The sequence below is a fragment of the Pseudopodoces humilis genome, chromosome 10, assembly GCF_049639895.1.
Source record: "Pseudopodoces humilis isolate 2021_Gansu_Grassland_sample_001 chromosome 10, ASM4963989v1, whole genome shotgun sequence".
Taxonomy (NCBI): Eukaryota; Metazoa; Chordata; class Aves; order Passeriformes; family Paridae; genus Pseudopodoces; species Pseudopodoces humilis.
Window position 1 is genome coordinate 20,203,843 of NC_142209.1, and position 26,316 is coordinate 20,230,158.

The following is a 26,316-nucleotide window of genomic DNA, read 5'->3' on the forward strand; positions in this document are numbered from 1 at the left end:
GGTGGTTTTGTTGTGGTTTGGGTTTTGTGGTTTGTTTGTTTTTATTTCCCACTACCAACATTGATGAAGCCTGAGACATTGTTATTGCTTTATAAATGAGTAATCTGTAAGGCTGCCCATAAAAAATACAACTACCACTTACTGGTACGAGAGAGATGCTGTAGCACAGAGGAAGCTGCAGCCACAAGAACTGTGAGATAGTTTGGGTAGAGTGTATGAGGAACAAGGGATACCAACTGGAAGTGAAAATGTGTTGGAGAAAGCAGTATGGTGCTGCTAAGCAGGAGTATGTTCCTGTACACTTAGGAATTATTTAAAAGCTGCAGGAAAGGGACTGCAGGATAGCACGAGTGGGTGAAGAAGATTTTGAACTGTGGGGACATCAGAGTAGATGTAGAGCCTCAGGCAGCTTCAAACAAAGCAGGTTTCTCCAGTTTTTAATGTAAATTCTCTTGGGTGGAGGTGTTAGTGAATCTGATCTCAGTCATGACTACACATGGTCTGCTTTCTCTTCTTTGCATATTGTTAATTTTCTTCTGGAAGGTTAACAGAGCCAAACTACACAATAGGTACACAATGGCTGGATTAAATGCAGAGGAAAGCAGGGAGCGTGCAGAGGTGGGGCAAGAGCCTCAGGAGTATACCTTTCGTTAGCAGCAGCCATGACCTCAAACATCACAGCATTAACAGTTGTTCTTTGTTAACCTTCCATCACTAGGCATCGCTGCTTCTTAGGCAAGATGGCAGAACCTAGTATTTAAGTCCTGCTCTGTGAATTCATGGCAAATCCTGGTGTAGGGTGTGGTTACAGTATAGTCGGACTGGTTTAATCCTATTGCCAAAAAGTTACTGCTGCCAAAGGAGGATTGCCTTGTTCTTTGCCTCTACTGGCAGCACTCCCTTCCCCATCTCACATGCTGGCTCTCGTCAGCCCCACAGTGAGCCAATGCAGTTTAATTTCTAAAAGAAAACGAACACACCAGAAACAGGAACAGCTTCTTGCTGGTTTAGGGAATCCAGCTGGTTTTACCGTGTGTGTAGATGAGCAGCTGAGTGGGCAGTAGGAAAGACTGTGCGGCAGGGATGGGGGAAGTGCTGCCTCCCTTGTCAGCAGCCCCTGGATTGGGTCAGGTCTGTTGCTCAACTGCGTCTTTGCAGCACCTTGGGAATCTGAAAAAAAACCCACCATCAAAACACCCAATCGATTTTGCTCAGAAGCAGCTGAGCAGAACCTTCAGTTCTCCTGTGAAAGCACTAACGCTTGTCTGCAATACAATAATATCCTCAGCCATTGCAGCTGTTCAGCTAAGTGAGCATATTTCTAAATGGATTGCAAGGCACAGCGCTTTAGTGCACACAGGTGCCCCTGCAGTAATGAGAGCACCGCTCCTGCTCGGGCACACGCAGAGCAGGGCTGCGGGAGAGCAGTGGTACAGAACCGAGAGAAAATATCCCTCTCTCTCGTGTGGGGTTTCTGTTGTTTTGAATTTGATCACAGAAGACTTCTAAGTCAGCAAGATGTAGGGAAAAGTGAGAACTGCTTGGGAGAGTGGAAAAGCTGCTGAGGTTTTTCTGCAGACTCGGCAGAAGGAATGTCTGTATGGCTAGACTTGCAATTGGGTAATTAGGATTTTATTAAATGTGCTTTTGTTACAAATATATCGATCACCTGAATTATGATACAGCCACTAACTACTTTTAAAAGCAACTGAAAATATTCTTCAGTACTTCACTCTGTTACAGAGAACTGTTTTACCTAAAGATTTTCCAGCAATCTGGAAATGTTAATTGTTATTAAGAGAAAGGTTTTTGGAATTTCATGAGCATTAACAGAAAACGTCAGTTTCTGTTTCTTGTCTACACAAAACTCTTCCAAATGCATTGTAACTGTGGTGTTTCCGGAAAAAAACAATGAGAAGTTCAAGAATAGTTAGAGACAGACAGTAGTTTTGTTGTGGCTGTAGGAGTATAGGTAAATGATGTATTAGAGCAGGCTGCGAGCGGTAGGCAGTAGTTAACTCTTGGTGATAGCACATCGGTGAGCCGAGAACCAGGCAGCCTCACAGTAAGAAATTTGAAAACGCAATCGATTAATTTTTAGTCATAATCCAGAGGGCTGGAGTACCCCACGGAGCCTGTTCTCGCGGCACCGCTTGAGCTAATTCGGGAGACAGCGCTGGAAATGGCTCAGGAGCTGCGACCCGAACAAGCCCCGCTTTGGGGGCACGAAACCGGCAGCGGGGGCAGGAGCACCTCCAGCCAGCAGAGCGCCGCCCCCGAGCCGCGCTCCCCGTCCCCTTCTCGGCAAGGCAGCCTTGGCGCGTTCCCGCGCTGCCGGCGCTCGGCCGGGGCGCCCAGAGCCGCCCGCAGTCCCGCTGCGGCCGCCCGCGCGGCGGAGCCGCCCCCGCCCCTCGGCGCCCCGCCAGCCACCTGCCCGGCCTCGCCACGCTCCCGGCCCGCGCCGCCGCCGCGCTCCGCCGGCAGGGGGAGCTGCAGGGAGCGGGTCCCGCCGCAGCGCGGGGGGGAGGGGAAGGAAGCGGAAGGAGCCGCCGCCGCGCTGAGGGGAGCAGGCGCTGTGCGGAGCCGCCGCCTGGTGCGGGCGGCTCGGAGGGAGCGAGCGGCGCGGGGCTGCGCGGCCCGGCCGCGCCGAGGAGCGGGCGCCAGGTGAGGGCCCGGCCCCGGGGGAAGGGGTAGGGGGGGGCCCGGGCGGTGCCGAGTTCCGAACCCGCGCGGGCAGGGAGGAGGAGGAGGAGGGGGCGAGCGGGGGAAGCCCCCACGGGACCAGCGCGTGCGGGGGGGGGGGGGCGGGTCGGGCGCCCCGTTCGAATCACCTGCTGCGCGGTGGCGCCTATTGCGCGTGCGCGGAGGCCCCGCCTCCCCCAGGCCTTACGTCTGCGCGCGCCCGGCGCGGCTGCCCCGGGGCACGTGCGCGACGCCGCGGCCGCCATGTTGTGTCTGAGTCGCGCGCGGGCACTGTGCGCGCGCGCGGGCCGGGCCGCGGGAGGCGGGGGCAGGGGGCGGGCGGGGAAGGAAGGCGGGAAGTCTCGCGAGGTCGCGCGGCCCCCGCGGGAGCGGGCCGGGTGCGGGATGGCGGCGGCGCTGGGTAATGGTACCGGGCCGGGGGCGGGACCGGGAGCCGCCGCCCCTCCCGCCGGGGAACGGGCGCTCGGGAGCGGGCGGGGCGCGCGCCCGGGGAAGCGCCACTGGCTCCGCGCCGCCGCCTCCTCCCCCCGGCCCTGCCCCGCCTCACCTCCCATCACCCCGTGCCTGCCCTGCGGCCGCCCCCCCCTTCCCTCCCGCGCCTCGGGCTCTCCGTGTCCCGCCGCTTCCCCCGCGCTGCTCCGGTCCCGTCCGCGCGCCCGGGGCCCGCCAGCCGCGGATGGATGTCCCGCAGAGTCCCTTGGGTTGCCCCCGCTGTGCCACCCCCGCACCGGTTGTCCCCGAGTTCGCAGCGCTGTCCCGGCCGTGCGGCGCCCGTGGCTGCCGGCCCGTGTTCACACCCGGAGCTCCCGGGCCTTCCTCGGCCGCCCTGCGGCCGCGAGTCCCCGGCGGTGTCCCGCAGGCTCGGCCTGCCCTGCGCCCCCGGCCCGGGCTGCTGCCGCTGCTCTCAGCCGGGTTTCTGCTCCGCAGCACAAGCGGCGCCTGCCTAGCAGGGATAGGGGTGCTTATGGTAAAGGATGCAGGGGTCCAGAAGAGAGCTGTTAACGTCCCAAGTCTGCTCTCGGTGGAGGCTGTGATATATGACCTGTCATATCACAAACTTGTAGCATGTAGTTCTGTTTTCTCTTGTATTTAGAAAAATTATTCCAGTTGCATCCAAGTGTCCCAGCTCAGCAATATTCCCTTTGTCTCCTAATCCTGATCTCTTTTAAGGGAGAGCATATGGTTCTTCTTCATGGTGTTTTGTATTCTGTCCTTGTTATTATCCGGTAACATTGGCAGTTTTTGTAGTCTTGGAGTATTTTACTAATCTGGTTCTAGGCTAACACATAACAGAGACTAAATTTTTATAAAAGAATATGTTCTTGAGGCTTTGACGTTCCAAGTTTTATTTTACAAATGTTTCCAGTTATTAAAAAAAACTGTAGTAGTTCTTCCATGGTTGTACATATACTTGCATATTTTCCATTGATATTGTCATTATGCTGTACTAATCACTACATAGTGATTGTTTACAGAGGCTTTTAAGTGAAGCTCTATGTGTACCCTGTATTTTGCATTAAATACTGACTTGTGGAACCTTTTAAGAACATGCTTTTCTGGTGTATTTCTAACCTGTGGTTAGATACTAGCTTCCCATCCTGGCTGCTGGTCATCTAGTAGGGACTGGTAGGTTTTGGATTAGGAAAATGTGATTCTTTACATAAGCAAGCGTAACTTTTCAGAAAGGAAGTTGATAAGGTACTGTTGTAGTTTGTCTTTAAGCATCTTTTAATCTTACTCTACTATCTTTGGAATGATAGTAGTAATATTTGCTTAATCAGAAGTGGAAAAAAGTGTAAGGGAAAAAACCATAGTGTGTGTTAAACAGCAGGGGAGAAAAATGAATCTCTTAAAAGAGTATGTGGGAAAATGTTAAAAAGAAAACCTATGAGGTGAAAGATGTCACTCAACTGAAGAAACTTCCCATTACCTTAGAAGGGCTTAGTATTTAAGTCAGTTTGACATGTGACTTCTAGCAAGTCGTTAAGAACCTAAACAACTTTGGTTTCAGGCTTTTTCCAGCACTGTCATGTTTATTCCATGAAAAAAAATTCTATGCCTCGAATTTACAGGCTTGAATTTAAAGGCCTTTTGTGAAGGATTGTTACTCAGTGCAACCGTGTGTTGTCAGTAAGGAGCAGTAGTGAACGACTTTACATTGAAATACTGCTGATAATTTATGTTTCTGGTTATTTAGTCTATCATAGGTAGTTGTTGTAATTCTCAGTTATACCACTGTTAAGTGAAATGATTTTTCCTTTGCTTTGCATACTCCAAGTGTATAATTACTAAGTGAGGGGCTGTATTAAATAGCTTAATTACTGAGGTATTTAGTTGTGGAGCCCAATCATATGTCTTGTCTCATAATTTTTAACATTTCTGGATAAAGATAAACAGAAAATAGTGTTCTTTGACTCAGTGTTATTATGGATTTAATGTGCAAAAATAACTTGATCTTTATTTCACAGAATTTGGGAATGTGTCCTAATAAGGGCTTTTGTTCTACAGCTGAATGGCATGTGACTGCTCTGATGTTTATCAGTGTTTCTAACATACTTGTGTAGTGAGATTACATAGTGAGATATGCTGTCCATAGTCTCATGCAGAATGAAGGCTTTACACTCCCAGTATTTTCCAGGAGACTTGAAGTTCTTGTGGATTTTTTTCAGTTGGTTGGGTTTTTTTAGTCCATTTGTCTGTATCTGTTTCTTCCAGATAATTTTAGGTACTTAAGTTGACTTCTGGTCAATAATAGTTGTGTGGTTGATACAAAGCGGGAAGACTTGTGCTCTTGCCCTTATTTAAGGGAAATAAGAACTGTGTTTCTTAACATTCCTAAAAGTACTAGGGAAGCTGGAACTGAGGTCTTTGCAGTCTGCCTTGCTTCCAGATATGTTTTTTCTTTTTTAGTTTTTTTTTTTCTTTTAAATTACCTTTCCCATTTCCAAACCCCTCTTTAAGATCTCTAGGGCTAGTCTGTTTAGGTTTGCTTTGTTTTGGTTTTGCCATGGTTTTTGCATTGTGTGGGAACTGATGATACAGGTCTCTCTGGTCATAAGGAACCAGATTTGCAAGAGAGAATTTATTCATCAAGTTCTTGGCACTTGCATCCATATATATATAGATTGCACTCAGAGTTCTAGAAATGGAGTACTGTAGGACCTATTGTTCCCTTTCTCTCAGGTTGGTTTAAAACGACTTGGATTATTCCAGACAGATATATTTGAAGACCTTGTCCTTAAAAACCTTGAGGAAGAAAAATTCTTCCACGTCTGTAGGCGGGAGTGAAGTTGCAGAAATTGAGAAACTTTCTCACTTCTGTAGTGAGTTTTTTTTTTTTTTTTTTAGTTTCCAAATTAAGTGTTCTTTGCTGGAAGTCAAGCTGCTGCTGAAAAGAATTTGCTCCTGGTAAACTTTAACACTTACGGATATATTGTTCCAGTTTTAAGAACACTGTAAATTTGGCTTGTGATTGAAAAACTGCTGTGGTTGTAGAAGAACCATCATGGTAGTTTCAGTTTTCTGAAAACCTTCTGTTTGAGTAACTCTAAAAGACACTTCAGAAATGTGAAGCTGAGCATTAAATGGTGTGGTCTTATTGGACACTTTTGTTTCAAACAAAAGGACCTTTAAAAAGATTCCCTTATGGGGTGCAGCTTTGTGATCAAAATACTTGGGGTTTATAGTGTAATAGGTTGATAATTTATATGGTTTGTGTTCAAAATTTGAGTATTAGCTAACAGTATATATTTAATTGCTTTTCCTTATACAGGCAATTGGTTGTGTCTTCTGTCCAAAAGCTTAGTAGCTTGATTTACATTAACTGTTCTTTAAAGTTACTTCAGTGTTTTTTGATACTTGTAATGAATTCAGTTAAACATAGAAACACATAAAGCTCATTGATTCCAATTCTCTGCTCTTTGGAAGCGTAGTGGGATCATTCCCTTTGATGGCAGAGTTCCTCCTTGTGTTGCTTGTTTCAGTAGCTCCACCACCCACCCCATGGTTAAAGTTTTACCTGATACTGAATTTCAGTATTTTTGCTTTGCATACAGCTTTGTCTCTTGTTGCTTCTGAAAAGAGTTGATTTTTCTTATAGCAGGTTTGAGATTGCTGTTAGCTGCTCTCCAGTTTTTCTGGTCTTTTGAACCTCATCACAGGACATAGGAAATATGAATGTTGGCAAGATAGACAATTTGATTGTCCAGGATTTTAAAGATGTTTGTAGTAGTTCAGATTTAAATACAATATTTAAACACAAATGTTTGTTTTGATTGGGGGTGCACATGTGCTGACAATGTATCCGTAAGAATTGTAAAAGCTCATCTTTATACGTTAGTAGTAGAGAATTTTAACAGACTCTTGTCATGAGAAGTAGCTGATTATTTTGACCGAAAAGGATGATTATAACTTAGTTTAGAACACTTCAGTTAGAAAATTTGAAAGTCACAGAGGAAAGGTTTAGAGTTTACCTGTTGGTACATAAATTATAACATCCTGCTTCTTGTTGATGTTTTAGTTTAATTAGCACATATATATATATATATATATGAGAGCTGAATTTTTCAGAGCTAGTGATATGGCATTTTTTTGTGTGAATTGAAGTGTCTCTGAAGTATCTCTTGTTTAGGAAGGAAAAACAGGGAGATAGCCCAAAGTACAAATTGGAAGAGCTATGCAACTGGGTTACTGTGCCACACAGAAATAAATTAAAGAGGGAGGAGAGTGACAGAGCCTCCCGTGTATGTTTGTGTTTGAAACATACTCTGCCTGTGCAGTAGTGTTGAAGTTAGGAATGTTATCTCCATAGCCAAGGAATCTAGAAACACCAAAGATAGATACTGTCAGAGAAGTTTTGCCATGCTGCTTAATTACTTATTAAATAAATGCTTTAAGAATATTTCAGATTGAAGGCATGGGTGTGTCTTGTGCAGTTGTATTTCCTGAATTTATTACTGTTTATTTTTTTGTTTTGTGGCCTGGGTTATAGAGCAAAGCAGATTTACTAATTGTCTGGACAGGACAAGTCTGGGAGGGAATACAAGTATTAGTGTGCAATAGTCTTGGAAAACTGGATGAATGACCTGAACTGTATGGGATGCAGTTCAGTAAATAAAAACACAGAACAGTACCTTTGGTTAGAAATAATAAATTTAAATATGAGAAACACTTGGCTGCGCAACAGTTCTGTAAATAAGCAGCTGTATCACAAAATTAACACAGTGGAGTTCTGACAATTCTGTGAAAACCCTGGAGTCTCACTGGGATTTATGAACAGGATTGTTGTTGTCTGTGAGAGAGAAGTTGCTCTGCAGTACTCAGTGTAAGACCTTGGATAATGTAGTGTCTCTGTTCTTGTTACTCTGCTTCAAACAGATTTGGAGCAGCTGAGAGTATTTAGAGAAGAGTTGCAGTAATGACCTTTAAGGAAGGACTGAAAGAATTGTACTTGTTTAGTCTTTAGCAGAGATGGGGAGACACAGTAATAGCCTTCAAATATGGTAAAGTTTACAACAGAGAATAATGTGATAAACTGTTCTCTCTAGGTGGGATATGAAATAATAGTTCTACAGAGCACAAAAAGAGATTTTGATGTCAGGAAAAACTTTCCAGCTCCAGGAAAGATTATCTATCCAGGATAGATAATCACAGGGTCCTATATCTTAGGGAAGTAATGTGATATCTATTGCTGAAAGTGCTCTAGAAAAGGTTAAATAACCTCATTTTAGAGGTGATTGAGGTGTAGTTTTCTGTCCTTGGCATAGGAGGTAAGATGACTTTTTAGCATTAGATCTCTCCTCATTTTTAGATTTTTGTAATCTTGATGGCTGTGATTTAAAAAAGTAAAACACCGTGGTAGAGAAAAAAAAATTAGTGATGTAACAGTTGTAAGATTTAGTAAAAAAACCTCTATAGAATATATTCATTAAAGGGTTTTTTAATATATTTATTAAAGCCATCTGTAATGTGATACAGAAGGTAACTTTAATAGAGCCTTCATTGTAGATTTAGTATCTTTGACTTGCCTTTAGGTGGTTTTAGTGATCCAAAAGAAAGAAACTGAGCTAGAGTCAAAGTCTTTAAGAAGACTTCATTCAAGAGAAGCATAGCTCAGAAGATAAATTCTAATGATCCAGGGAGTCAGATGCATTCCAAGCTCTGAAGTAGAGCAAACCATGCAACTTCACCTCTGTAAAATTGAGATTACAGTTAATATCTGGGACATGTATATTGAGGGTTAAACACCACTGATGAAGTCTTAAAGTTCCTGAAGGGTTTGTTATATAAATATATTGATTATTAAAATTGGTTTGCATTCCATGCATTAGCAATAGATTTCAGTCTCTTATTTTTTTATTTTTTATTATTCATTGCTATGTACTAGCAGTATAAATAAGCTTGAACAGAAATGTATCCTGTCCATTACATATACTAGTTTTATGTAAAATTTCTCATTTGGGACTTTTTTGGGTGATTTAAAAATATTTGATTAAACTGAAAGAGCTAACCTTGACACAAATGAGTTGTAGCTTTTTAGAGTTAAAAGTACTGAACAATTTGGTAAAACTTTTTGAACTAAATTCAGTTAAATACCTTATTCTACTTTTTTTTCCTATTAAAAATCAACTGCCTACATCCTGTGTGACTTGTTCAGGCATTTCTGGTTTTTGAAATTTGACAAAACTGCCTCAGGGTTAAGGGCAAGTGAAGGATAGGCTTTGTGTCACATATGTCTGTGCTCTGGAATTAGGGAAAGGGTTAAAGCACAATAAATGTCACATTCCTGACGATTTAAAAAGAGTGTAGGGGATTTACATAAAATGACACTTTCAGTCTATTATAGCCTAACTGTAATTAGACTTTTAGTACATTTTTTCCATCTCGCCAGTTAAATGGATTAAACTTTATGTGTATTTTCACTGCACAAGCTATCAGCATTATCTTTGTAATAATTGATGGGTAATTGTGACTAAACCATAGAGAAACAGTGTTGGTAACTGACAGGGCACTGGGTTTAGATCCTGGTATAGTTTGCTTATGTAAACCTGGAAATTATAAAGGAAGAATGCAAACACTATTCACCATATTGGGCTGATGTCAGAAAAGGAATTTGTTCCCTTTCTGAAATATTTTAAGTCTTCTAGGGATTTTCCTTCTATGTATCACTGCAGTACAGAGGCTTTTTTTGTAGCGTATTATAAAGGGATCATGGTATCTCGTGTGGTAAGGGCACAAAGGCTTAAGTCTTAGGCAGAGGCAGGTGCACCTATTCCCTAAGCTCCACCTGAGGAGCTGGAACTGAGATGCAATTGTCTGACAGAGCTGCCTGGAAAAGGCTGCTTTAACCTGGAGTTTGGAGCAGCAGTTGCTGCAGAGGTGGCTGGAGCGGTGTATAGGTGGTGTCTGACTAAAGATTGAAGTAGAAAACTTCTACTTTGTTAACCTTTCAACAAATGCCATGGTTTGTTTGCTTTGGGTTATTTTACTATTTCCAGTGTAAAAAAGCCTGGCAACTTCAAAAATTGTATCTTATTAATAATTTCTGAATTAGAATATATTAGTACCTGTTTTCCACCCATTACCTTCTTTTCATTTACTTTGTGCTTTTTCTACATGTCTCTAAAAGTCAGAGTATAACTAGCGGGAAGTTTTACTGGTTAGGAATCCATGATTGTATTGCTTTTGTTAATAGTTATTCTGTCTAATTGTTACTTGAAAAGATTTGACAATATTTCTGTGCCTTGCTATGTTGCTAGTACTGTTCCTTGGGGATTTCCTTAAAAGCTAGACTTCAGGAAGAAGAAAGCTAACTAGATGTACTCAGGTCCTCTCAATCCTCACTTGTCAACATTTCTGGCTTTGTTTGGTTCAGGTCTATTTATTTATTTATTTAGCCTTGGGAAAATAGGCAAAATGAGAAGCCAGAATAGCTTATGGGAGTTTTTTTATTTTTAACTAGGGTTTTATTTTTGAGCCGAATCGTGATGTTTATTGCATCAGTTTTCTGGAAATTCTGCTATATTGAGTGCATTCTAAAAAAGGCAGAAAGACTGCAAAAAATCTTTATTCACAGTATTATTGTAGAGGCTACTATAGTACAATTATTTTTCGTATGTGCGTGGATGGATAGTTTTAAATCTATCTGTGAGGAAGTGGTTTCTAACAGACTAAAGTGTAGTTACATAATTTCTCTGAAGTGAGGTCAGGTGAGAATTCTTCTGGATCATGGGAATTCAGTGATCCTTTGTTAAGAGGATTCCTAAAGTACTTAAGATGAAAAAGGTTCTTCACATATCTGCCATCTGACAGCCAGTGAAGAAAAGGACAATGAGAAACATTCACTCTTTGTATGATGTCCTAGTGCAAATAAAACTTCCCACACCTCTCCCATCCCTAAGTGAAGTCTTTTTCTGATTTCTAGACATGTATTTTTGGAGGTCTAAATTTTTGAACCAAAGCGAATTTTGCAAATCCTTGAGAATTCTTTATTCTCATAAATGGATTGCTTTTTGGAGTGCAGTTTTCTGTTAGGACCATTCAAGTTATACAAGTGTACAGGAACAGATTTGTTGCTGTTAAGATCTTGGTAGGCAATCTTCTCACTGCAACTCAAAAAAAAAAAACCCCAAAAAAAAAAAACCCCAAACAAAACAAAAACCTCACACCAGCAATACAGGTAGCAAATTTCTTCTTAATATTGATGAATTTCAGTTACATCTCTCATGATCTGAAAATATCTCTGGTTAATTCCAGCCCAGAAGCAGTTGTATTAGAAATTCACCTGTTACGTGAAGGGTTATTTTTTCCTTCGATCAGAATTCTGAATATAGAGAGAGAATGTTTTGCCTCTCTTTTGGGTTCTGGAGGTAAAGACAGGGCAGTTACTGTCATTTTATCCAGTGTGACTCATATCTCATTGATTTTCCACTTGATAGGTAACTCTGGTGATCAGACCTTTGTGTCCTGCTTTTAGGGTGTATCTCATAATTTAATTAGTTGCAGTTAGATCAGCTACCCTTTTAAAAAAACTTTTTAGATTGTTGTATGTCTGTCTTTACTTGGCCAAAGAAATTCCCTCGAAGATACCATGCCAAAAGGTCAGGAGACTGTGAGAAATAGGAGAGCTCTGGAGAAGCTTACTGTGTAATATTCTTGGTACCATTTTCAGTTTTGATTCATGTGTCACTACAGCTCTGTTATATGACTTGTACCAAATAATCATGTGGACATTTCTTCTCATCCTGTCTGTTCTGTCAACAGGCCCGATTTGCAGACGTGGCATGAGCTCAAATTTAACTTCTGCTTGCTTCTCTTCCTTTAAATGTGCCCTTCCTTTGTGTGGGCTGTATTGTGGCTTCCCTGGTTCACTCCTGCAACTACCTTGAGATGAAAGTCTGCTTTTCTAATACTTAGAAATTAGCGTCTGTTGAAGTGTGGACAGTTGCTTTTTTGACCTTCACTGACCATATTTTCTATGATGAGGTATCAAAAAAAGCCCAGGGATTTGAATCAGTAACAAATAAGAATGCAGAAAGTTGCAGGTTTGTTTTTTTTTCCCCCTCAGATGCCTCTTTTTGTCCCTCAGATTCTGTTAGTGAAGACTTGCATCAGCTGGATTTCAGTTAAATTTTCAGTAGAATTTTAGCAGATTTATATTGAAGTGAACAGTTACCAGAATGAAAATAGAGTAAAACATTATGCTATGGCCTCTGCTGCATGGAAACAGACATGAAGAATGTTTCCCCAGCATTCACAATTCCAGAATAATACAGGTTTTAGCTAGGCAATACAGATAGATGGAAACAGTAATCTGCTGGAATTAGTTCCTGTGCATTAGTTAGAAAATATTTTTATCCTCAGCATTGAAGTTTAGAATTCCAAGATAAGAGGAGTACCTGTACTACTTAAGCTTACAAAGCATAAGGGTGAGTCTGAGAGAAGGGCTTCACATTACAGCAAACCTGATCCAAGGACTGTCTGTCACCAAAATGCAAAGTCGCGGGCCCTGTTTTCCACTGGCTTCTGTGCTCATTTCACCATTACAGTGAGCCTGTCTAGGAAGCTAAACTAGAAGAAAAATGACTCTTTTGTAAGGACTTGTGTTTTCCAAATCAGCTCACTGTGAGATTGGCTTGAGTACAAAAGTAAACGCATGGGAAAAATAGGAATGATGTGCTTGAGAGTTAGAGGGGAGTGGGATTGCTTCTTTTTGTAGATTAAATCACTTAACGGTAAATGAAACCTCACCTGGGAAGTCTTGTTGCAAAATTAAAGTGAGAATGATTGAAGGCTTACCACCAGGCTGTGAATCCACCCTGGTGATAAAGGAGTGGGAATGTAGATGGGTGTGGCTTTGATTGCTGTGATAGGAAGGTGGAGGGAAAGAGGTGCCTTGGACAAAACAATAAAGTAGGAAATGCTCTTTTGGGAAATATCTAAATGGATGTAATTGAGCAGGGACAGAGAAAGGACCATTGCAGTAGGTCAGATGCAAAATGACGAGATCCTTATGAGAGTTACCCACTTGGAGTGACAGTGAAAACCTTCAGATGTCAAGCCAGCTGCTGAAAGAGGGTTCAGTCTCTAAAAAAGCTGTTTGCTATCTTTGTAACCTTCATTGTCAATGAATGGGTAACCTTTGACATAGGTCCCTGGACTCGCCAACGTATTTTTAATTATGATTCTGTTATCTCACACATGGATTTACATTTTTATTTCCATAGTGGCTGTTTTAAATATACATGCATTGCAGAGTTGCTCCTTTCTTATCACCTAGAGCCAATAAAAAATGTTTTAATGTTTTCCTCAGTTGAGCAAGGGTAATCCAAACTGTGTGCATGCAGAACTCAGAAAGGAAGCAGCGTCCACATTAGCTGGCAAGTGACTTAAGAGGGGCATTTTAGTCAAAATAGGAAGATGTTTAGAAGATGGTCCTTTCAATTTTGATAAATATAGATAATGGTATTTCAATAAAATTGTTTCAGTGATGGCAGAACAAAACCCCTCTCTAGTCTAGTGGTGATAAAAATCTGATGACTTTTTATTTCACCACTGTCTCAAGTCAGAAGAATCTCACAAAACTCAGCAAATGGGTATTAAAATAGAAACTCATTGTTAGGAATGTGAAGTAATGCATAAGAGTAAAAGAACTTCATGCAAAAAAGCCCAGCCCTGACTTGAAATCAGCTATTAGTGCTCAGGAAAGTCTTTTGACAGACATTTCTGTAAAGCCATCAACTCAGTTTTTACTAGGTGTCAAAAAAAAGTAAATAGAGTTGAGTATTAATAGAAAGAGGTCATGACATAAAATATTAACTATTCTGCAGTAAAAATCTATGACATACATAGGCCATGCTTTGAATATGATTTTCCCACACTGATCTGTCTTCTAGACTTAGTACAGAAAAGGGCAATAAGAATAATCAAAATTTGGGATAGCTTCTTTATGCAGAACACAAGTAGATAAAGCAGATAAATTAACCATCTAGGATCTTACAGCAAAATGCCCTCAGATACTGTAAAACTTAATTTTTAAAGGTATGGGGATTTTATATAGGGTTGGGGTTTTTTTTTCCTACTGTTATCAAGGAAGGAATGTGTTTAATTGTTTATTGCCCTAGGAGAGATAATAGATCACTAACTTACAAGGGCTTTGTGTGTTCAAGAAACAGCAAAGGCTGCTCAGGAGATCTAGTCTTGCTGTATTTTTCTTCTTTTATGGCTACAGCGTTGTGTTATGTGCAATATAGTTGTTCACAGCTGAATAATTTTTAATTTTTTACAGAAATTTTAGATGTTCTCCAAAGATAACTGGCAATCAGGGTTGGAGTTTATTTTTCTATAATATTTTCTAAAAGGTTAAGTAATTTTATGAATGGTATATGAACTACATTTGTCAAGTTAATCCTTACTTAATATTTCTTGTCAGCTTATCAGAGGTACTAAGTAAGGAATAAGCACAGCACTTGTTTTGCTATAGTGCTGTTAAATTCCTTAGAATACTTTGTAAAAATGGTGCTTTAAAAAGAGCCAGTAAGACTTTTTTAGGTCATCACTGGCAAACTGTAAGTGATTTATTATTAAAAAGAACCATAATAGTCTTCTGCTTGGTATCTTTGCTCCATAAATGTAAATGTGCAAAGGCGAACCATTGTGATTTCTAACTTTGTAACTGCTTTTATTGATTAATTTCAAATTCATACTCTAAACATTCCAAACTGTATTTATGGCATATTCAGGAAGCTACTGGTCATACTGGTTTTCATCTTCTGGAGTGATCATATCTCTGTAGCTGAATGTTTTGGATGGATAAAGTAGGAAAGAAGTCAGTTTTATATTGTATTTGTGTAAGTCAGTACCTAAGCCCTTAGTAAATAATATAGCCGCTTAGTCTAAGCTTTATCTAATTTCTCCAAATGAGAACTTTCTAAATGTGTTGTCATTTGATACAATATGTGAGCAATCCTGGTATGCAGCTCAGAGACAAAGCAAGAACTTAACTGCAAGTGCAGGTTTTTCTGCTGTGATGGGTTGGCCATTTAGGGAGGTGTCTGAACCCTGGCAATCTGCTCATGTTTGCTCAGGATAGGTATGGAAACTACATAATTCACACTCTCTGACCCACCTTCTGGGAGCTTCTTCCTGCTTCCCGAATCTGTGATAAAATGTGCTGAAGATGTTACCTCTTTTTTTCCCTTTTTTTCTTGTGCTTCAAGAAATTCTCTAGAAGCTTAACCTGGAATTTGTATAGCCTTTTAATGTTTCTTCAGTCCTTTAACCTTAAGGATAATTGCAAGAAGTGGTAAAATGAGTGTCTCCTTTTTATTTATGGAAATAGATACTATCGAGAATTTTAGATACCATAACCAGACATGTATTTTTATATAAAAGGTTAAATGTTTTAATTGCTATTTTACTAAAATATGGTCAGAGTTTGCCCTGAATTATTGAATTAATAACTGATGAAGTATAAAATCCATTAAGTACTACCATAGTCATGAATCCTGTTTTCTTGAGACAAAAGAGGAAAGTCAAATCTTTAAAATTACTTCAGTTTCAGAAAACTAAAATGAGAAAAGGCAAGATGCTTTAAACGCTTGAATTTTCATGTGTTTAATTAGGGTAGATACAACTGCAAACATACACCTTTTGTGTTAGAGCTGAGTGTATGTATCTGTAACATCTACAACATTACAGTTGCAGAGGCATGCTTTATGCATGTAATAGCTTTCCATCATTAATAATACCAGAAAGGTGTTTTTTCACATCCTGAGAAACTGTCTTACGCAAAGTGAGAAAAACTGAAGTAGAAGGGGAGCTCTGAGTAAAACACAAAAATTTATTCTGCCAATAAAAAAAGACAAAGCAAAACATATAAAAGCCAATTGAAGGCAGGATGGAGAAAGAGTTAAAATGAAGTTGCTGTGAGAGTTGCATTGGGTATCTAACCTTGCCTTTTCTTTTTTGCTAGGTCTTTATACCCACTTGTAAAAATGAAAATACAGGATTCTCTTCTTACAAAAACAGTGTGGGGTAGCCTGAATACTAAAAATTTGTGGGAGCTCAAGGGAAGACAAGGAAAATTCATGGATGAGAAATTCACTGAAGTTTAGGAAATAGATAGAAATCACATATGACTTAGGAGGACTCTGAGCTAAAAATATTTGGAAGCTATAATGGTATTATACACAGCAGCTCCTGCCTAACCATCTGCTTATCGCGGCTGTTGGAGGCAAAGTACTGACTGCAGAGACGTGTGGCTTTACTGTGTGTGAGAAAAGAGGCTTGAAGTTAATAATGTTGAGCATAATTGATTTGCATTTAAATTTAATGAGGAAGTTTTGAAAGTGAATAGTCAATTAAGATGCAAAGGGAATCAAGTGTCTCTGTGCATAGGTGACAGATATGCTCATGTGCTTAGGCAGTAATATGTAAGTCCCTTTTGCTGTGTAAGTGTAGTGCAACATCTCAGTATCAAGAGAGATCCTTACAAAGTCCTTGATAAAGCATTCAGCTGTTGGGACAGAGTAATAGAATCAGAATGAATTTTTCACTTCAAAGGCAGTCTTTCATTTTATACTTGAACAGTGAGCATAGTTTTGAAAGTAAATTGTCTCATGTAGTTGCAAGAAATCATGAACTGAGTGTTGCAAAACAAAACCTCAAAGAACAATAAATTCAAAGCAGAATATCTGGGTATTCCTTATATCACAAAGTTGAATAAAGGAAGCCAAAAGAAAAGCATGTGTAGGGTAAACTGTAGTTGTATTTCAGCAGTGTGTTGACAGGTTAATGGTAGGTTTAGAGTAACAGTGTAAAGTCTTAGAAATGCTTTGAAATGGATTTTAAATCTATCAAATATGTATATTTAGCACATTAATAAGATACCTGGAGAAGAAACAGCTGATGTGTAGTGGTATTGTGTGAAAAGGTGTACTCTCCCAGCTTAGTCTTTCAAGGGAATAAATTTGTGACTTTGAAGGATCAAGGAAGTGTGAATCAGACTATTCTGAATTTTTACTGTGCAAGGGCTGTAGGAACTGCAAAACCTAGGAGTAAGCCAGCATCTAGATGAAAAATGAAAGTGAAGCAAGCCTAAAGGTTCTTTGTCAGTGGTCACAGGAAAAGGAAAAACCTGTAGGAATAAAACAAACAACTCCCTGCATTCTTACAAGGCAGTTACGTTGACAATTAATTAAATTTAATGCCAAAGTGTTCAAATGAAAAAAATGTTGATACTGAGAAAATAAGAGTAACTAAAAGGCTGAAATTTTAAATGTAAATGTAGGCTAGACAGAGCTTCCTTTGTATTTCCAGTTGGTACTGTAGGCATAGGCCAGACAGAACACAGAAGCTGTGGGAAATGAAGAGCAGCATATTGTTTATCAGTGAATATGCTGGCCTACAAAGACCTTCTGACCACAACAAGAGAGGAAAGCAGAATGGCAATCAAGTAAAACAAAATTACATGTGATGTGGTCATAGTTCTATTTGAGTTACATATATTAGACTAGAAAAGTAAATTAGGCTACCAATGTACTGTTAAATTAAGAAAATTGTGACCAGCTATCCTATCTGAAAGTAGCTGGATATGAACAGTAGCAGCTAGAAAAAGGTAATGTACTACTTGAACTGCGAGCAGTCTTACAATAAAGTTGGTGTTTTTTTTAAATAAAGGCCTCTATTAGCAGTAGATGTGCTGTGATTAAAAGGAAGGGCTATGTGATAGTGTTCATATTGCAGGTTTTGTTTCCTGTGCCTGAAGACAGGACAGCAGCAGAACAGAAAGCAGCTGCTCACTGCCCTTTAAGGAGCTTTTAGAAAACCACAGTTCCTAATGCATTTGAAACACCTTCAGTACTTGCCAGTGGAAACTCCCAAGCCAAGTAGACTGAAATATGCAAAGCAGTCTTCTTACTCAGAAAACATGAATATAGCCTGAACAAACAGTGAGAACATCAGGCTATAGAGGTCTATTGAAACCTCTCTGCTTATAGACTCAGTGTCAGTCACAAAGCAGAAAGCATGTAAGAACAAACATTTTCAAGTGCTGATATCTGCAGTTTTGTCAGGATACTCAAGCATTGGGGGAAAATTTGTCTGCCTTCAAGTACTTCTGGGGAGAAAGGTGTATTCTTGGTGTAGGTGATGCTGACATCCAGCTCACAGAGCAGGAGCGTGCTCAGAACTGCTTTGAAAGACAACAGTGGCAAGTTGTCACATATGGCTAAATATGGCTGTAGCAGTTGTGCTGTGTATAACTGCAGCATGAGGCTCTGAAAATAAACAACATCCTATATTGAAGGCAGAAGGAGGGATGAGTCTTTTTACTGCAGATCACTATTTTGGGAACTGCCACAATATTGAGGTTCTAGCATCGAGTACAGTACTGGAACATGTCAACAGCTGTAGCACCTCAGACAGCTTCTTTAGAAAATACATGTTTTTCTGGCTGTTCACCAGAGAAATGACTTGGTGTAACACGATTTTATTAATAGAGTTGTAATAGAGCCACGTGAGCATTTAAAAGACTTGGGGCTCTTAAAAATAACTGCCAGTCAAAAATTGACATAAGGCAAGTCATTTACAAGTGGACACAATGATCCTAAGGGTCTTTTCCAGCCTAAATGGTTCTGTGATTCTGTGGTAGCAGGCTACTACTGTGTTTAAATTCAAGTTTGAAGCATACTTGGCTTATAAGCTTGTCCATTACTTTTTTGAGCCCCTTGCATGTGAGAACTCGTCTGTGTGGTGGTGGTGACTAGTGCTATGGTTATACACACAGGATCAACTGGTGTGCCAAGGGATGCCTGTAATTCTGGGAGCATGGAAATGCACTGGTGAGAAGACACAGCATGACCACAGCACAGCTGTGAGAAACTGCTTTTTTTTCTTTATGGATTTTGGGCTAGTTCTGCATATCCTCCCTGCCCCCAGTCTGTCCGGAATATATTTTAAGCATTTGGAGTGTGATTCAGATAAACTGTTTAGGTGTCTCTCTATTTGTTTACTGTTGTCACTAAGTAATATTTGAATCCTTAAGCCAACTTAGCAATCCCCCTAAATTTAGCTGAGAGTAAACATCTCGGAACTGTAGAGAGCTTGCAGCTTTCACAAAAATTGTAGTCCCCTTCTTAAGGGAGATTTGAGCCCAGTAGTTACCTGCTTTATGTGGTTTACAAGCAGTCTAGTCAGTGCATGTATGGGTTGGAATTTGCCTCACCATCCTTGATGTTTGGAGGTGACCAGAGGGAGGAATGTGAAATTTTTCAGAACATTGGAGATGCAATGGCATGTGTGGCAGTGGTGGTGCCACGTTTAAGGCTACAAAACCAGCCCACTGCTGATCTGTTTATAGAATAATGTGTATCCCCTAGGTAGGTGAAAAAGCCTAGATTGGGGCAAAAGATTATCAGGTGGGTGGAAAATAATCATGAGTGTAGATAGCTGGAAAAATAGCCCTTTCACTTTTTGTTTCTTTGGGGAGTAAATGTCTATTTTAAATTTTGAAGAAAAATATAGAACAAAAGCATTTTAATTCGGAAACAACATTGAAAATGTTTTACAGGAACTGTTGCTTGCCTCACATGTCCCTTTTCCAAACTCTGGGTTTGTATTTGCCTTAGTATAATGCAGGAGCACTTGAAAGCACAGACCACGCAGAGCACCAGGTTGTGTGTGTGTGTCGCTGCTCTGAGTTGCACATCAGCCTTGTGAGCCTTATGTAACTGATGCTGTGATTTTGCATATAAAAAGCTGTATTAATTGTTGCATTTCAAATGTATGCCCTTGACTGAAAATCATCTGGGATAAAAATTTCTAGTAATTTCTAGTGTAATACTGTACAAAATTGAGCAAACTGGTTTATCTTGAGGCTTTTAAGAAAAAGTAAAGGAGCATTGACTTTCTCCATCAAGCTCCTTTTCATCTGTAAACTGCTAGCAGGATTGTTAAGTACTTGATGAACTCTCACAATTGCAGCCTACCTATGGGAAAAAGCAGTGTCTTTTTATGCTAGGTATTTTCTGTATATTGTAATAATAACTTCAGGGAATAAATAATAGTTTTCCTATTTATATAAAACTGTGTTCTGTGTTTAAAAGATTAAATACAATTGGAGTCTTCTCGTAGAGTAACAGTTTGATAAATGGTTACTGTAATTAAGTTAGTGTAATTAATTTTATAATGAGCTTTTCAAGAATCTGTGTGATTTAATGTATCTTGAAGATGTTAGTCACGTGTTTTTGTAATCCTGCACAGGAGATACTCTTTGGTAACAGGACACCTAATTAGCAATTGAATGGTTTCACATGAAAAAGGCATATTATAATTTAGAGTGGGACTTTCACCTAGGATGATAAAGTGGATTGGGTGTGGTGATAAGGATATAGAAGGATGGCCAATAAATGAGGCTAAGCATAATTTTCTAACTGGGACATGGAAGTTATTTACATAGTCTGGTTTTAATTTTCTTGATAAATTAATTGTATCAGACGCTGTGACTTTATTGACTAGGTATTAGTCAGTAAAGTAGGTTCAGTTAGCGTGTTTACTTAAAGCTACTGTCCATATTCAGGACAAGTGCAAATTGTATGTAATGATCATTTTTGCATTTTTCTGTTAAGATGACATGCTAAAGATGAACACACCAGATAGTGTGTCAAAATGTGGAATGTGGTTTCTTGTTCCAAGGGACTGTGGTATACCATCTTAAAAAGTTCACATCTTCATCTTTTGTTGTGGCCATGTGATCCCATGCTTGTGCTGCAGCACGTTGTCCTTTAATATGACCCACAGAAAAAATTGATTCATCCAGAGCCGTCTGAAAAGAAGATGAGATTTGCATCTCTGTCCTATTTGTAGATTTATTTCTAGTATAGTTCCACAATAGTTGTGTTGACTGAGTTGTCCCAGGTATTTGAGATAGATAATTGGGATGAGTGCTGTGTGATGTGTGTAGGTGAGTTGGGTGTAAGCAAAATCACAGATTCTGCCTGTCCCTTCTAGTTGTTCCCAGTTCGTTTTCCTTTTTCATAGTTGACAGCCTTCTGTTTTCTAGCAGTTCTTCAGGATTTCTAGTCTGTCTCTTTCTCCAGTCAGCATCCACTAATTTTGCCAACGTAGCTGCTCTCCTTAGCTGTGCATTCACATTTAGCATTCCCCTCAGCCTGCCTTCATCACAGCTCCACCGGGATTTTTGTTCTCAGGCAAATGCTTCTGTATGCAGAATCCCAATTTCTTACTCCAAAATATGGAGGAAGAAAACCTCCTTGAAGGAACAGTCAGATGTGTCTTAAGCAGCAAGAAGGGTTTAAAATAATTTCCATATTTGTGCACAGAAATGAGTAATTATTTTGACTGAGAATTCAGGAGAGAGACAGCAGGGTGGGAATATCAGTCTGAGACAGATGCTTCAATGTATAATTTCAGCACAAACTCTAATTTGGCCAAGATACAAGAAACTGAAAGCAGTTTAAGTGTTTCAGGCTTTAAAGAGAAGAAATTTGATATAGTGGTGGCTTTTCTAGAGTTCTGCTGTAAAGTCACACTTGTATAATTCATATTTAGTTTTATGTGAAGTAATTTTGCAATCTTATCCTGGAATGTCTGGCTGGAAGAGGGGTGGTGCCTATATCACACCCATCGTCCCAGTAAGTTTCCTCATATAGGTAGCCCAGAAGAGTGAGAAATGTCAGTGCTGTCAGCAGTTTTGATAGCACTGCTGAGTGGAAGGGGTGCAAAGGAATAGATGTACAGTGCTGGTCATTGTCATACAACTTTCTGGTTTGACCTTTTTTTTGTAGTTTTAGAGAAGGAATAAGACAAAGCTAGGAGGTGTTTGAGCTTTTGTTTGTTTTCATACATCCTATTATTTAAGTTCCAGTTCATTTTCTGTCTGTTGCATTTTGGTTTTCTTCAGAAGAAACTAGAAATAGCATTCCACAAGAAGATTCTAAAGAATTTTTTTCCTCTTATGTAGGAATAGGTTTGTCTAGCCTAGTAAACCCATCTTTTTGAAAGAAGAAAAACAGCACATTGAACTATCCATTCTGGTTCTTTGAAGTCTTAGTTTTGAGTAAAAATTTCCCTTGCTAGTTGGCTAGCTTTTAAAACCGGTTGACAATTTCTTCATATTATTCTGTTTTTTCTTTTACTTTAATTATTTTGTCTTACTAGCCTTTTATATGTGAGATTAATATAAGTAGTCCCATTCTGACAGACTATATTTTGACCATATGTAATATAGTCTTACTGTGTCAGAGACAGTTGAAATCTCAAAATAACTCCAGTGATGTTTATTAATTTTTTTTTTGCATTTATGCTTTTGTTATAGCCTTAAGCTGCTTATTGTTACATATTATTTGAAGTAAGATCTTCATAATGTCTTTTGGTGGAGGTTATGTCTATCATTTGAAAGTACTGCTTGTTTTGATGTAATGTAGAATCAGAAGAATAAAATACTGTTTCCAGAAAACTGATTTCTTGCTCATGTAGTTCTGTGAAACTCACTATGTGTGGGAAGAGATGCTGGCATACTCTAGATGCGATAGACTGCTGAATATAATTTGTTAAATTAAATTCATCCCTAATTTAGTAATACTACTTTGTTAGGAAGTGATGTGTTTTCTATGTGGAAATAATCCAAAATCTTGATTAATCTGGTGGCTCTGCAGATTCTCATCTTTTTAGAGGTGCTAATTTTTCTGTCTTGGGCAAATGCTTCTGTAAGGGATTAGATTCTTCTTGCATAAATAGCTGCTGCTTTCAGTTTTTAAAAATGTAATGTTAAAAGTAAAATCCATGCTCTGCAGAGAATTTAAGAACTGCTATTTTATACCATAGAGATCCACCAGTTTTATTTATTACTTTGGGCAATTATATATGTGTGTCACATTTGCTCTTGTAAATGGTAACTTCGCCAGTAGCAGATATTGTCTCTGAAGTAATTTTGGGATTTACTGAAGTATGGTACTAGAGAGTGCTCCTGCTGTCAAATATTCACAAATGCTGTATCTGAACACCAGGAAAAATTTGAATCTTATCACTGCACTATTATCACTGAGCATGCTGATCGTTACATGAGACTCAGAAGAACAAAAAGAGAACAGATTATTTCTCTTCAATATGAAAATGATTCATTATACTCTAGATCAGATGAGCACACAGTTCTGTTTTCTAGGGTTGAATTGTTGTGGAAGACTTTAGATTTTGCCCGTTTTCATCAAACAGTGACAAACAACTATTGGAGACTTCTCTTGAAAGCCTGTTCTCCCTGATTTGTTTAATGTTGTATGTAATGTTAATTTATCCATCTGAAGTTCCATATATATAATTCCACCACAGTTATAGTAGAGGCATATTTAGCTTATTGATTTCTGGTCTAGTATACTCCCGGTGTATTCAGGTATTGACTGCTTCTTTTCACTATCTCTTTTCTAGCTTAGGGCCACGTGGAACATACTTGTAACTTCATCCATGTTTCTGAGTTCCTTTACAAAATTGGTCTCATACTTGACTCTTACGCAGTACCAGCATAAGCCAGAAAAAAAACCCTGGTTATTCTGCCTATTTAGGAAGGGTTTTCCTCATTTTGCTGTCTTTAATTCTTGGTTTTCATCTCTATGTAAATTGTAAACAATCCTTTGTTGCTACAAGTTTTCATGCACACAGTTCAGCATTCAGTAACTTTACTAAGTAGGCTGGTGGTTAAGTTAAATAAAAATTCTAGCATAATGTAAATACAGTCTGTGTTGGTAGAGTCTGCCTTAAGAGTATTTTTAAGGGTTCTTGCATCCTGTGGTGGTATGAAATGCTTGATTGTATGTAAAATGTACAATTTCTGCAAGCAGTTGAACTTCAGTCTCACTCTGAAGATTGTCCATACTGATTAATGTGTGACCATTTCCATATGGTTTCAGCAGCAGCATTTGCTCATTGGCTTCTTACACAGGTCCTTCCCCACAAGAGACAAATTGAGAGGTTTATTTCAGAGCTCTGTCTGCATTACACTCTATTTAACCTGTAACTTCCTAATTTTTAGTGGGATCTGCAGACCACAGTGTGTTGTTTCTTAGCTGATTATCACTCTTCAAACTTTGAATCTTTATTGCAGTATTCCAGTATTCTTTCTTAAATGTTAATGTGATTCCCTGAAGAAAGGCTTCTAGACCTAAAAGCTTATTTAGTTTGCCTTGCACTCCTTATTCCAACTCATAAATATCTTCTAAAATGAGTGGTGTCCAAAATATTAAATTACTCTTCCATTGAATTTCTCTGCCGCAGAAGATGTGGTGGTTCTGAGTGAAAAATGTCATTGTAATTGGTTATGCAATGTAAAGGAATAATAGTTAATTTTCAAGACAGTTTTTCCAAGGAAACTTCTGGGAAAAATTATGTAACTGTTCACTTGTTAAGCCCTTGTGAATGTTGTTTTCTAAGTTTTAAGTGTAATTAAGGTGCCATCATTTCACTGTATACTGATTAAAGTTTCCTGTTTTTTTTAATTGTTATACCCTCCTCCATCCCTGCAAACTGCAACCAGACAAAAAATTCAGACTAAGTAAAACTTTTTTTACCCACCTTGATTTTTTCTCTTTGATATTTACACAATCTTTTTGCTGTGTATAAAATGCTTCAGCTGTCCCCCAAGGCAAATAGACACAGCTGGGGTTGTGTCTTTCGTACTGTAAGTAAAATAGGGTTGTTTTGGTTTTTGGAAGATCAGGAGAGATGAGGTGTACAAATCTGACAAAATACTGACATTTCTATTCCAGCCATTCCTGAAACAACTTCTTCGTATGTTCTTTACTTAGGACTGGTAAAGTAAATAAAAATTATGAGATTGGGGTGCCTTCTGATTGGCTCACTGTTATATTTTGTTTAAATGTTTTTTTCTTTAAATGTATTTTGTATTTTTACCAAAGTTACTGAGCTAGTATTTTTATTTGGTATGTTGTTCTTTTGCAAAAATTGGTCAGGCTGTCATACTTCCAGTGTCTCCAGGTGCATCAGTTAAAGGGATCTTTAGGAAAGGCAACAACGTGGATTAAGAGAAACATGCATTTTCAAGTGGTTGTCTTTGTCTTCTTGTTCTTCCATTCTTTGTCTTATTATGATGATAGTTCTCTGCTTAATTGAGAAATGCCACTGAATAAATGAAACCTGATTTGATTTAGTTACCTACATAATAGAATTTATGATACTTCATGTAGCATTACTATAGAAACATCTTCTGTTACTGAATTTTACTGCAATTAGACATAATTAATGTTTTCTTATGCAGCTCAGTTTGTATTTTGAATTGGCAACTTAATGGTGAATGAATTTTCTGTTCTTACCAGTATGAAGTCTTAACTAGTTGAAAGTAAAGACAATTTCCAGTAATCTAAATATAAAAACTGTGTAGAATGAAGACTATGGAGGAACCTGTCAGCTTGTGTTTTAGACCACGAAGTTTTGAATTGTCAAGATGAAAATAAGGTCACTTGTATGAAGTCAATAGAATATGAAGAAAGCTTCAGTATAACCAGTGTTCTTTAGTGAATTACGGTGCTTTCATAGTACTAGATGTTCTTAAATTAAATGTGGTTGCTGGTGTGTTTTTTCAAGTAGTAACTTGGCAGTTGGCACAGATGCCCAAATTGGAGACAACTGAAAACACTGTGTGACTTTTGGATCTGTAGATGTATTTTGTCTTTCAATATCCAAAATATTCCACTGCAAACGAGGTACAATGCATTGTTTTCCTGGGATGAAGAATAGGTTTAATGTGAGCTCTAGAAAGCATTTTAGTCCCATTGTATAGATGAAGGTTATTCAGGGATTTGGAGACAATATAAGTTTAGAGGTCTGCTCTGTTAATTAAACAGCAGAGTTTTTCACTGTGTGTCTAACAATAAAATGCATTTGACAGTGCATTTCGTAATTCATTAGTTATAATAATACCTTTCACTACTTGTTTTCTTGTGTCTCTTCAAATACCTTCTGAAATTTGAACACAAACAGGACTCCTGTGAATTTGTTTGCTTGCACATTTAGTGTGTGATACAATGAATCACTTAGAAACTACCAAGAAAGACATTTTACATTTGAAACCTAGATTAGAATTTCACA

The 26,316-nt window shown here is 39.2% G+C and overlaps 1 protein-coding gene across 3 annotated transcripts in view; it reads left to right on the forward strand.

Moving 5' to 3' along the window:
- Positions 1 to 1,367: 1,367 nt before the first annotated feature.
- The window catches only part of ZZZ3 (zinc finger ZZ-type containing 3), a 58,193-nt gene continuing 33,244 nt past the window's right edge, over positions 1,368 to 26,316 (forward strand). For 2 of the 3 annotated variants that reach the window (XM_005521048.3, XM_014250777.2), the window contains exon 1: positions 2,563 to 2,664. The gene's annotated coding sequence lies outside the window, so the exon portion shown is untranslated. Of the gene's footprint in view, positions 1,621 to 2,562; positions 2,665 to 26,316 lie in introns of those variants that run through there. The other variant, XM_088060243.1, reaches the window with a different exon arrangement.